The sequence below is a fragment of the Gracilinanus agilis genome, chromosome 2, assembly GCF_016433145.1.
Source record: "Gracilinanus agilis isolate LMUSP501 chromosome 2, AgileGrace, whole genome shotgun sequence".
NCBI classification, from domain to species: Eukaryota; Metazoa; Chordata; class Mammalia; order Didelphimorphia; family Didelphidae; genus Gracilinanus; species Gracilinanus agilis.
Window position 1 is genome coordinate 716,444,387 of NC_058131.1, and position 12,210 is coordinate 716,456,596.

General features: G+C 40.7%; 1 protein-coding gene across 1 annotated transcript in view; it reads right to left on the minus strand.

The window, feature by feature from the left end:
• PRKG1 (protein kinase cGMP-dependent 1) overlaps window positions 1-12,210 on the minus strand; it is a 1,248,761-nt gene that overhangs the window by 245,403 nt on the left and 991,148 nt on the right. The gene's annotated exons all lie outside the window — the stretch shown is intronic.

A 12,210-nucleotide genomic window follows, 5' to 3' on the forward strand; every position in this document is an offset into this window, starting at 1 on the left:
AGCATGGGTAAATTGGAAAAGTTATGGCCTTTAGGGTAAAAGATGAACTTATTTGACATTTAAAGCTCCTTGAAATTTGGCTCCAACCTATCTCTCTAGACCAATTTCACATTATTCCTTCTTGCAAACTCTACTGTCTCCTAGTCGTATCCAGTATATGACAGTTGATCTCCGGGCGCCATGTTTTTGCACAGGTTCTTCCCCATACCTGGAATGCTCTTGGAAGCCCCTAACTCCTTTTGAGGTTGAACTCTTACACTCCCTTCTGGGAGAGATCATTCCAGGGACCCTCCCTTGTTAGCATTGTTCCAGCTCCCTTTTTGCCTCTCCCACAAAAGCTGTTTTTTGTATAATTCATTTTTACTTGTGTCTGTAATTATCCCCTCTCTCCCTTAGAACGAAGCTTCTTAAGGGCAAGGACTATTTCATTTTTGGTTTTACATCTCTAATACCTAGCACAAGGAGCAGCTAGGTGGAGGAGAGGATAGGAGGCCATGATTGGAGTGAGCAAGATTCCTTTTCCTGAGTTCAAACCCATGTGTGGCATGTACTAGCTGTGTGACACTGGGCAAGCCACTTAGCCATGTTAGCCTTAATTTCCTTATCTGTAAAATGAGCTGGAGAAGGAAATGGCAAATTACTCCAGTGTCTTGCAAAGAAAACATCAAAAGGGGTCACAGAGAGTTGGACATGACTGAAAAATAACTTGGCAACAATGACTAGCTCATTGGAGGCTTTTTAATACATCCTTGTCAAATTAAACATTTTGCATATTTTTAAAATGTACATTTATATCTTCTTTATGGTCAAGTCTCTAGCAGTTAGCATAGTGCCTGTCACACAGTAGGTACTTAATAAGTGCTTGATGATGGCCTCACTGGAAATAATAATAGCTAGAATGGTAATAGCTAGCATTTATATAGTATTTTATGGTTTGCAAAGCACGTTTCAAACATTACAGCATTGGATTCTCATGACAACTTGGGGAGGTGGGGGCTATTAATATCCCCATTTTATAGAGGAGGAAATGGATACAGGCAGAGGTCAAGTGACTTGCCCTGGTCTATCCAGCCACTCGGTGTCTGACTCTACCATCTTGACCAGGACAACATCATAAATAGTTATTTAGCCTCTGATTGGCTGATTTTTTTTTCTTGAAATAACCAGACCCTCATCTTTGGCTAGCTGAGGTTAGAGCACAAAAGCATTGTCCACAGCAGCAAAGAGCATCACACCATACTGAGACCCCCATGTCTCAGAGGGGAAGGAAGAAAATGCACCAGGAATCATTGACTCAACTTGACCTTGAGGAACTTTGGTATTACTGTTGAAGAGGCAGAATAGAACACGAGCTAAGACTACATACATAGCAAAATATCAGAACCAAAAATGATGACAGGAAAAACAAGATTCTTAGCAGACTACAAGGGCTGCAAGGAAATGGACAAGAGGTAAATTATTACTTATCTAATTCAGTTACAGAGCCTATGGCATTTTTTCTTTTTTTTCAAGTTTGCTGAAGGAAAATATGCGCCAGAATAATTAGATTTGGTAGTATGAAACAACTGAAGACAAAAAGATTCTGAAAGGGGTCTCAGATCACTGGCATTAAGACAGAAGTAAGAAATGAAAAGGGATGACCAGAAGAAACATACAGGAGAATGTAGCCTCTTAAAAGGGGAGGAAGAAGGTCGTTTTGTCATTGTCTTTTTTATCCTCAATATAATATCTGGTATATAGTCAGCACATAACAAATGCTCCTTAGTGGGGATACTTGTACACTCTTGGTGGAATGGTGAATTGATTCAACCGTTTTGGAAAGCAGTACAGAATTCTATACAGAGAGTTATAAAAACTATGTATACCCTTCGCCCTAGCAATGGTATTGATGGGTCTCTTTCCCAACAAAATCAGGGAAAAAAGGAAAAAAAGCTCCATGTTCCAAAATATTTAGAGCAGCTCTCTTTGTGGTAGCAAAGAACTAGAAACTGAGGAGATGCCCATCAGTTGGGGAATGGCTAACCAAACTGTGCTATATGATTGTGATGGCATATTATTGCATTATAAGAAATGATGAGCAGGGAATAACCACATGGGATAATGAGGGGCAAAATGTGTAGAACTAAGAGAACATCTAAACACTTACAGATTTAATACTGGATAAACCTGAGCAAGTCAGTTGATCTTTGCCTATCTCCATTTCACCCTTTGTAAAATGGGGATATTAATAACTCCCACCTCCAGGGTTGTTATGAGAAGCCGCTGAGCTAAATGGTGAATGAAACTCCCAGAGAATGAACTGTAAAATGGAAACATGAAAGACAATCTATATATACATCTGTTTCCTGGATGATGTTTTCTATGATGCAGGGAGGGAAGGGAGAAGCTGGGACACTTGTCAATAAATTCTATTATTTAAAAAAAAAGCACCTTAAATAAGTAAATGAGCGGTGCTACTTAATTTTGATTCTCCAATATGGAACAATACACCTTATTCAGAAGATACATATATTATATAAACATATAATACACACACACACACACACTCAGAGAGAGAGAGAGAGAGAGAGAGAGAGAGAGAGAGAGAGAGAGAGAGAGAGAGAGAGAGAAAGTATAACTTCTTTTCTTCACACAATTTCTGCCTATTCCTTTTCCCATAATGGGAGAGCTGTTGTGTTTTGTCAAAACTAGCGGTTGAAATTGCAAGGCAGATGTTTTAGCATTTTATAAAAAATTTTTTTCAATTTTCCCCCATTTATACACTCCAGAGAAATGTATTTCTTGTTATTTTTAATTACTTTTAAGATATTGGTCTTATACATTGAGGAAGGAAGAAATAGAGCTTCACTGTGGTCTGTGTAGGAAAGCCCAGTTCATTCACAATCCATGGTGGTTGGTTGGCCAAGATGCTGCTACGTAATAACTGGTGACTGCTCAGACTAACTTATGACTTGGACATGAAGGTCTTGGAATGTGGTGGAAGAATGGAAACACTTGTGGATGGACAGGACATCCTTCCTAAAGCTGGCCAACTCAGCACTCTGGCTAAGCACTGAGCCCTGGTGGGGTCCGGGGGTGAGGCTTGATAACTCTCCTGTTTCCTATCAACTGACCCTGCGTGTGCAACCTTTGGGTACTTTGGCATAGTGGCATTTTCTCACAGAGTTGGAAGAGGCAAAGACCCACAAAGGGATTTGAATTTAAAATCCAAGGAATCTGTAGGTAGCCAGGAAGCATTTCCTAAGCATTTACAATTATTATACACTGGGCTAAATACTGGGGGCTCTCAAGAAAGGCAAAATCTGCTCCTGCTCTCAAAAAGCTCCCATTCTAATGGGGGAGACGTCATGTTTATAACTAGGTAGAGACAAGGCGTGTATGTACATGAAAAGTCATCTCAGAAAGGAAGACACTAGCTGTTGGGGGGACCACAAAAGAGGTCCTGCAGAAGGTGGTATATGAGCTAAGACTTGAAGGAAGGCAGGACCTCCAGGTGGTGGAGATGAGGAGGGAGGGTTTGCTAGACAAAGACACAGAGGTGGGAAGTATTGTGTACAAAGAACAGGAAGTTGAAAATTTTTTAATGGGATTTAACAGTTAGTGGAGGAGAGTAAAATAGAAAAAGAATGGAAAGGAAGGAAGAAGGTCAGATTATGAAGAACTTTCCATTACAAATGGAAAGGTTTATATGGATCCTGGGAGAAATAGGGAGCCACTATAATTAATGAGTGAGAGGCAGGATGGGAAAATAGTTGACATTAGTAAAATCACTGGAAACAACTCAAGGATGGATCAGGCAAGACTTGAGACAGGAAGACCAAGTAGTAACCTAAAGTCTAACTTTATCTTCTTTTTTCTCAGTAAATTCTGGTGACTCCCTGTTATCTCTGTGATCAAATATAGAACCCACTGTTTGGTATTTAGAGATGTTCCACAGCTTGGCATTTTTCTCCCTTTCCAGTCTCCTTACACTTTAATCTCCTCCACATATTCTGTAAGCGAGCAACAATAATCTTGTGATTCCTTACACAAGACTCTGAATCTGGCCACTGCTTACCTTTTTACTCGCTGGCTCTGTCCCATGCTTGGGATGCTCTATACCACAGTGTGGAAATTGGGCAGGGGGTGCATCTGCCTGTATTGCTGTGTTTCCTCTACTTGGCAACAAATGCTTCAAAAGACCATCATTCTGTGCCTACGGCAGTCATCTCCAGGCTGTCCTAAAGCTGCTTACTCTCATTCTAAACATGAATGTTTTGTATCTCTGGGATTTCAGCCCTCACCATTAATACAAAAGATGTTCTATTCATATGATGCATATTCTTCACAAGAGAACTTTTCCCCTTACATTTGTTTCATTAAATGATGAATCATGGCTAAGTCCACCTTAGCTTGCTAACATTTTCTTCAATCATCCTATTAAAAATATCCTTAACAATTCTGAGGGACTCATGAGAAAGAACACCATCCACATTCAGAAGAACTGTGGGAGTAGAAACACAGAAGAAAAACAACTGCTTGAACACATGGGTCGATGGGGATATAGACGCTAAACAATCGCCCTAGTGCAACTATCAATAATATGGAAATAGGTCTTGATGATACCTTGATGATACATGTAAAAGCCAGTGGAATTGTGTGTTGGCTACAGGGGGAAGGGGGTTTGGGAAAGGGGGAAAGAACATGAATCATGTAACCATGGAAAAAACATTCTAAATAAAAAAAATAATAAAATAAAATAAAATGAGGGGGAGAAAAAATATCCTTTTTGATTCACTATTCCTATTTCACACAATTACTACCAAGAGTCATCTTGTTCTGTTGCACCCCATTCAAGGGCAAATCTGTGCTAATCCCCAAGACTCTAACCAAACCCTCCTTGCCCACCGAGGACTGGATACAAACTCATTTCCACTGCTTACATTTCATAGTAAGATTTCAGACTTAGCCATCATTCTCCATAGTAGAGAGCAAGGAAAAGGTTTTTCTTTTATTTTTAATTTTTTCAAATTTATTTAGTTATTTAATTAATTTAGAATATTTTCCATGGTTACATGATTCATGTTCTTTCCCTCCTTTCTTCTCTCCCCCTTCCCACAGCCAATGAGCAATTCAACTGGGTTTTACATGTATCATTGATCAAGACCTATTTCCATAGTATTAATATTTATGCAAGGAAAAATTTTGACTGAATCTGACTTTCTATTTTTCTGCTGTGAAATATGATCCTAAAATTCAGATATGTAGCCATTTGCTTCTCAGCATAGATGGCAATGATGATGATGATCAACCTCAAAACCAAACAAATCAAAAAGATAGACCTTTCCAACTGAAGTAGAATACAGAACCCTTATAAGTAGCCTTGCTAAGCCTTCCTCATTCCTCTCTCTCATGCTAACCTCAGTTTCTTTTCTCTCTAAGCAGCTTCAAAAATGTCATCATCATTCATTAGAAAACCACCATTTTTCATAACAAGGCAGAATGGAAGAGACATATTCCCTTTCTCTTAAAAAAAATTAGGGGGCAGCTGAGTGGCTCAGTGGATGGAGAGCCAGGCCTAGAGGTGGGAGGTCCTGGGTTCAAATGTGGCCTCAGACACTTCCCAGCTGTGTGACCCTGGGCAAGTCATTTAACCCCCATTCCTCAGCCCTTAGCATTCTGTTCTGCCTTGGAACCAATACACAATATTGATTCTAAGACAGAATGTAAGGGTTTAAAAAAATTAGGTCCTCTTTTTAAGTTTTCACAAGAATCCTATTAAGATGCTTCTTTGACCCTTTGCTTCATCTTCCTCCACTAATGGTTTTCCTTCCTTCGTTCACAGGCCCAAACGTCCTGGCTAAAGACAGAATCTTCCCTCTCTTTCAGAATCTTTCTTTTTCTCTGGCTTTCCCCAGCTGACCTGAAGCACTTCTGATAACTTCAGCAAAACTCTGGAGGCCTGGATAGTCCTGCCTTTCTCTGCTGGTTTCTGTCTTTGCAAAGCTGGAGTTCTTCACATCTTAGGTGGCCCAGATTACACTCCATCCTTTAATCCTCCCAAATACCTTTGGAGCTTAAAATTCAAAAGCAGTTGTTGACCCAGCAGAGGCAGCCCAGGCTTGCTAAATCCAGCCTGTGACTATCAGACAAAGCTGGGAAAAACCTTATCGGAACTTCCCCAAACAGAACTGCTCTCCTGTTTGCTGGAGGTTTTCAAGGATTCCTGCCATTCTCCAAATGAATTTCCCATTCCCGGGCTTCTACCCTCAAAGATTATCCATTTGTACATTCTTGTCCAGCACACCAAGAGGGTCAGACAGGAGGCTGGATATCACTGATTAGAAAACTTCAGCTTCATGCCTAACCTTCTTAATAGGGAATAAAATGACAATTGAAACAAGTGAGGATTCCCAATTCACTTCAATTAACCCTAACTCCAAATTAAGAGTCCGACCTACAAATATCTATTGGTATCTAAGGAATTAATTAGACATTTTCCTTGAACAACTATGAAATGTTAAGATATTCCTTCAAAGGCCTAAGACTGACATATTGCCTTCTCCAGTCAATCAATCATACAAGGATTACACACAGACCCAACAGAAGTGAAAACAGTCCTTATCCTCAAGGATCTTCCACTATAATGGGGAGAAAGCATATATACATCTCCATTTTTAAAATCCTTATTTTTTATTTGAGAACTGATATTAAGTATTGGTTTTAAGGCAGAAGAGGAGTATGGGCTAGGCATTTGGGGTTAAGTAACTTGCCCAGGGTCACACATCTAGGAAGTGTCTGAGGCTAGATTTGAACCCAGGACCTCCTGACTCCAAGCCTGACTCTATCCTGACTCTATCCACTGGGCCACCTTGCTGCTCCCACTTAAACATTTTTATAACAGGAGAAGGAGTTTTAGAAGTTAGACAGCACTGTCCTCTGTAATAGAAGGCTTCCTTTGAGCTCAATTTTCTTGGAAGGAAATTGAGAATGTGTAAAGAGAGGATGGGGAGAAGGGGTGAACTTCATGTATGGGGCACAACTTGTCCAGAGGTATGGAGATTTCAGAGGGAATATTAAGGAACAGTGAGAAGGCTCGTTAGGTTGCATGTAGTGGAGCAGAGCAATCTCATGGGACCATTGGATTACAGATCTAAACCTGGTAGGAACTTCTTAGGTCATCTAGAACAATCTCCTCATTTTCTAGATGAAGCAGTCTAATGATAAGTCTACTGAGGCAGTTGAGCTCTACTCTTGGCTTTCTGGACCTCTCCACCATGTCAGCCTACTCCGCGCTCAGGAAGATGCTGCTCCTTCTGGGGCTTCCTCATCCTGGAAGATCTCTCCCATCCTGTGGCTCCATCCTCTGGCTGGTGAGTCTCTTCCAGAATCTCCATTTTGAGGAATTGCCCAGGCAGTTCCCTGCTCATCCTATGACTCCTTTCCCAGCTCTATTCCTGGCTGTCTGGACTTCTCCACCTCCCTATGAGTGATTTTCTCCCTCTCCCTTCTTTTTACTTTTTCTGTATCACCTTCTCCATAAGATGGTAAGTTCACTTAGGGCTTTCTTTTTGCTTAGGCACAGAGTCAGGGTATAAATAAGTGCTCACTGTCTTAACTTGGTGACTGACTGTGAAGAACCGCCAAGGCCAAACAGATGAGTTGGTATTTTATCCTAGAGGCAATAGGAAGCCACTGGAACTTTCTGAATATAGGAGTGACATGATCAAACTCAGGCTGCAGGAATGTCAGTATTCTCAAGTTTGGCAGGGCAAGGATTTTTTCCCTCTTGGATGAAAGAGCCACTCCTCAGAACTTGAAGCACAAAGCCCACTTTGGTTGTCCTCTGCATTTCCAGACTTATTTCCCATTTCTGCCTTCATACACTCTCCAAAACAATGTTATGCTCTAAACTTCACCTCTTCTGCCTCACTGTATTTACTCAGGCAGTTCCCATGCCTAGGGTATGCTCCCTCCTCAGCTCCACCTCTTAAACTTTCTGCTTTTCTTTGAATTTCGGATGCCATCTTCTATAGGATACCTTTGCCATGCTTGTTAATTTTCCTCCACTTGTGGACTTCAATAGCCTGGAGCCATCCTCATTCCGCCATGTTTCTGTGCTCTAGTCTCCATTTCCAACCAACTGACTTGAGACCCTGGTCTTCTGATTCAAAAGGGCTAGGCTAACCTCTTTATATCCCAGCCAACTTCATGCCAGACTGCCATTCTCACCCCACCTCCCCAACATTCTGGCTTTGAAAACAGAAATCATCTAAATGTTAGCAAAAAATTCCTCTCTGGCTAACACATACCATTCAGTTTCCCCCTATTAAAATGGAAATTCCTTAAAGGCAGGGATTATCTTGCTCATACTTATGTCCCCAGGGTAGTACAGTGCCCAGCATACAGTAAGTGCTTAAGAAAACACTTTTCTTTTTCACAAGTTATTTGGATTTATTTATGGACCAGTATATCTCCTCCCCCAGTAGAGTATAAGCTCCTTAAGGGCAGGGCTTAATCTTCATTTTGCTTTCATATTCCTACCTCCTAGCACAGTACCTGGCATGGAGAACAACCTGGCAAATGCTTGTGGATTGGGTCATGAAGAACCATATACAGAGGCACACAGTAATTACTTGAAATGTAAATATATTTTAAAATTTTAACCAAAGCAAATCCAATATTCAGTTGAGGAAGGGTATGGGGAGGGGGGAGACATCATTGACCATTTCTAGGTTGCTGCTACCCAAACACGAACAGGAATGAAATAGATGAGCAAATTAAAAATTCACAACTAGTTACCCAAAGCTGTGGTGTTTTGCCATAAATTTTCCATCATTTGTCACTCATCAGAATGGTTCCTATAGAGGCTAAGGGCTATTCAGTAGGGAATGTGAGGCTCTTCTGAGTCTCCATAGAGGACCCAAGAGAAGGAAAGAAAACTCATTTTGATGAAGTACTGTCCCTGACCTCCATGATTTTAGCAATAGGAGGTGGGGCTCCTAGTGTAGTGACTTCTACTGCTATAAGGAGGCAACTCCTCCATAACTTATCATAGAATTGCTAGGGGGAATTTATTGAATTTATCATTCCTGGAAAGAGCATCAGAACCCCACCCTCACTTCAAGGCTAAAAAAGGGAGGTCTAAAGAGGTTAAATTACTTGCCCAGGGTCATAGTTAGCCAGTAGTTATCAAGAGAACTTGACAGGATTTGAATCTAGGCGTTTCTGATCCCTGGGTTCTTCCTCTATCCAGCATACTACACTGCCCAAACTGATTATGTATAAGGAGAAATGCTCTCTCACTAAAAGTGATTCCATGTTAGAAGGGGATCTAGGATTTTTTTTTGGTGGTATCCCTTTTTTCTTGAAGGATTTTAAGCAATATCAATGAGTCCATCAATGAACAAGCATTTATTGGGTCTAATATGTGTCAGGCAAAATATTATCTTGTCTGAGCTATCATCATTGGTTTAGACCTATTCCTTTCTAATGTGGGGGGCTATAAAATGTCTTTTATGATTCTATAGTTAATAATATAATCCATATTCTACCTCCATTCTATCCCCAAAGACTCTTCAGAAACATCAAGGCCTAACTCAGGTGACATCTGCTATGTTAGGCTTTCATGATCCACAAACCTGCAAACCTCCTCTTGCCCCCAGCCCGCTTATTAGTGCTTGGTGGAGGGTAGAAGGGTCTGGTATGCTATGGTCCGTGAGGTCACAAAGAGATGGACACGACCGAACAACAACAATGACAACAAAGTCTCTTGATATTCCTTTGTATGTAATGTTCTAGGGAGAAGTGGTATGGACAAAGAGTTGGTCTTTAAGGCAGCAAGACCCAAGTTCCAGTCCTGACTCTGATAAACACTTGATTGTGACCCTGGGAAGTTACATTGCCTTTCAGTGTTCTAGGCCACCATCTAAGGCTGTAAGGTACAAAGTTGACCTGGGAGAGTGAATTTCCTCACTGTAGATTTCCCTATAAGCATGGAAATCACAGGGCCAGTGCCTAGACTTTACATTGAATTAGCTGTTTAAGTGTCACAACTAAGCAGCAGAATGCAAGCCCCCTGTATCCTCAAAGTCTTAACACCGTCTCTTACATTATAGATGATTATTAATTGGTAACGGAATTGAATAAAGACAAAAAGTGATAGAGTGGGAAACATCTCAGCAGAAAATCCGATATCACATTGAGAAGAAACATAAAATTATCTCGTCGTTGAATGAAAGAATGAATGAATAAACATTAAGAATTTTTGTGTCAGACACACTACTCAGTACTGGAGACACAAGTACAAAATGGAGAGAGTTCCCATTTTTAAGAAGCTGCCATTCTAAGGAGATTAAGTCAGGGACTGAGAAAGTGAAGGGATCTTGAGAATCCAAAAGTATCCCACCTGCTCATAGAATTGAGACTAAGAGGGTTTAAATGACTTCCGCAAGGTCACACAGATGGTAAGTGGCCTTTGGGAGATGAGGGACAGAAAACAAAGCTTTTATTTTCTCCAGGCATATTCCTTTCCAGTTAGTTCACTGTTGGGTCAGAACAGCATATCAGGACTATATTTATCCTGGAAGGTCTGGCTGCATAACTTTTATTATTTCCATTCCAATGAGGCTAAGAGGGGCTGAGATTACATTTCTATATCTTTCTTTCCATTTTTAGCAGTGGAAAGAGTAATACCTTGAGAACTAAAGATGATGAACTTTGTAATTCCATCTCTTCATGTTTCTCTTGGCTGCTTCCTGCCTCTTTGGTTAGATTAGCAAAGAACATTTATATCAACTCAGCCCTTAATTCTGCTCCTGAATCCTAAAGGATCCAACTTTGAGTTACCTCTCTGAAAACTGGAATCATCTTTTCCCCATAGCCATAGTATTCAAATAGCACTTGTTGATCCTCATACTACCAAATGATCTCTGAATAAGCTGATTGACGTTATGAAAATTATTCTGGAAACAAAAGATAGATCTACCTCTGATAAAGTAAGGGAAAAAGGGAAATAAATGTTAGGAGAGGGGGTAGAGAAATGATTTCACTGGTAAAAGGAAGTCCTAGGTGAGGGAACTTTATCAATGCAGGTCACCACCTTTTCTGAAAATTATACTGTTGGAGATTTGGTTGGTGCACTGAGATGACTTGTCAAGGAGCTACTTGAAACTTTCTGAATAACTGCCTATTGACTCCCTAATGCTGCCACTCTGGGATACAGATGTTATGATTTGTTCTTTGTTTTCAAAGAAGAACAATGACATTCTAGAGTGGTATCTTGGCATGACCATGAATTGCGTTTAAGTGAGGCAGAGTTGTACCATGCCATCAATCTTACCCTCTCTTTAGAAGTCATTGAAGTCCAGTGTCAAGACAAAAGTCAAGATGACTGGCAATGGCCTAGGATGTAGTGGATGACCTTAGCAAGTTCTAGTAGCTCCGTAATGACTGCTTCAGCCATCCTCATGGACATTGGAACAAATTATTCTCATCTATCCACTATGCTAGAAAAATTCTTCAAATGCTTGGCTTAGACATCTTCCCAACTCATGTACGAGTTTGAGCCGGTCAGTCACACTCAACCAGGTCTAGCCAATGTGCCCAGATGGTGTTGCCATTACACAGGGTATAGCTTCTTAGAGCCACACGTGAGTGTTGGTAGATATTTCAACTTCAGAGGCTGCATTGAATGCACAATCATCTGTGAACAAAAAGTCATGCACCAGCTCTCTATCCACTTTAGTCTTGACATGTAGTACTTTCAAGTTAAATAATTTACCATCATTTCAATAGCTGACCCTGATGCTATTTTTGTTCTCACTAAAGATATCCAATAACATCACTGAACACATCATGCCAGAAAGCATGGGAGTAAGCACACGGCCCTGCTTCACTCTATTGGTGACTGGGAAAGTACAAGAAGATCTTCCATTGTTCAGAATCCAAGTAAACATGTCATCATGGAGCTGTCCTACAGTACTGTTGAACATTTCAGGGTAACCAAATACTGCCATGAACTCCCACAAGCTCTCATAACTGATGGTATCAAAGACCTTCATCATTGTGCACAGATCTCTGTTCTGCTCCTTGCATTTCTCATGGAGTTGTCAGGCAACAAACACCATATTGATTGTCCCTTAGCTCTTTCTAAAGCTACACTGGAACAATGAATAAGAGAGCAATATTCCCCACTTTGTGGGTGCCACAGGACAATCTATTTCTTTTTCC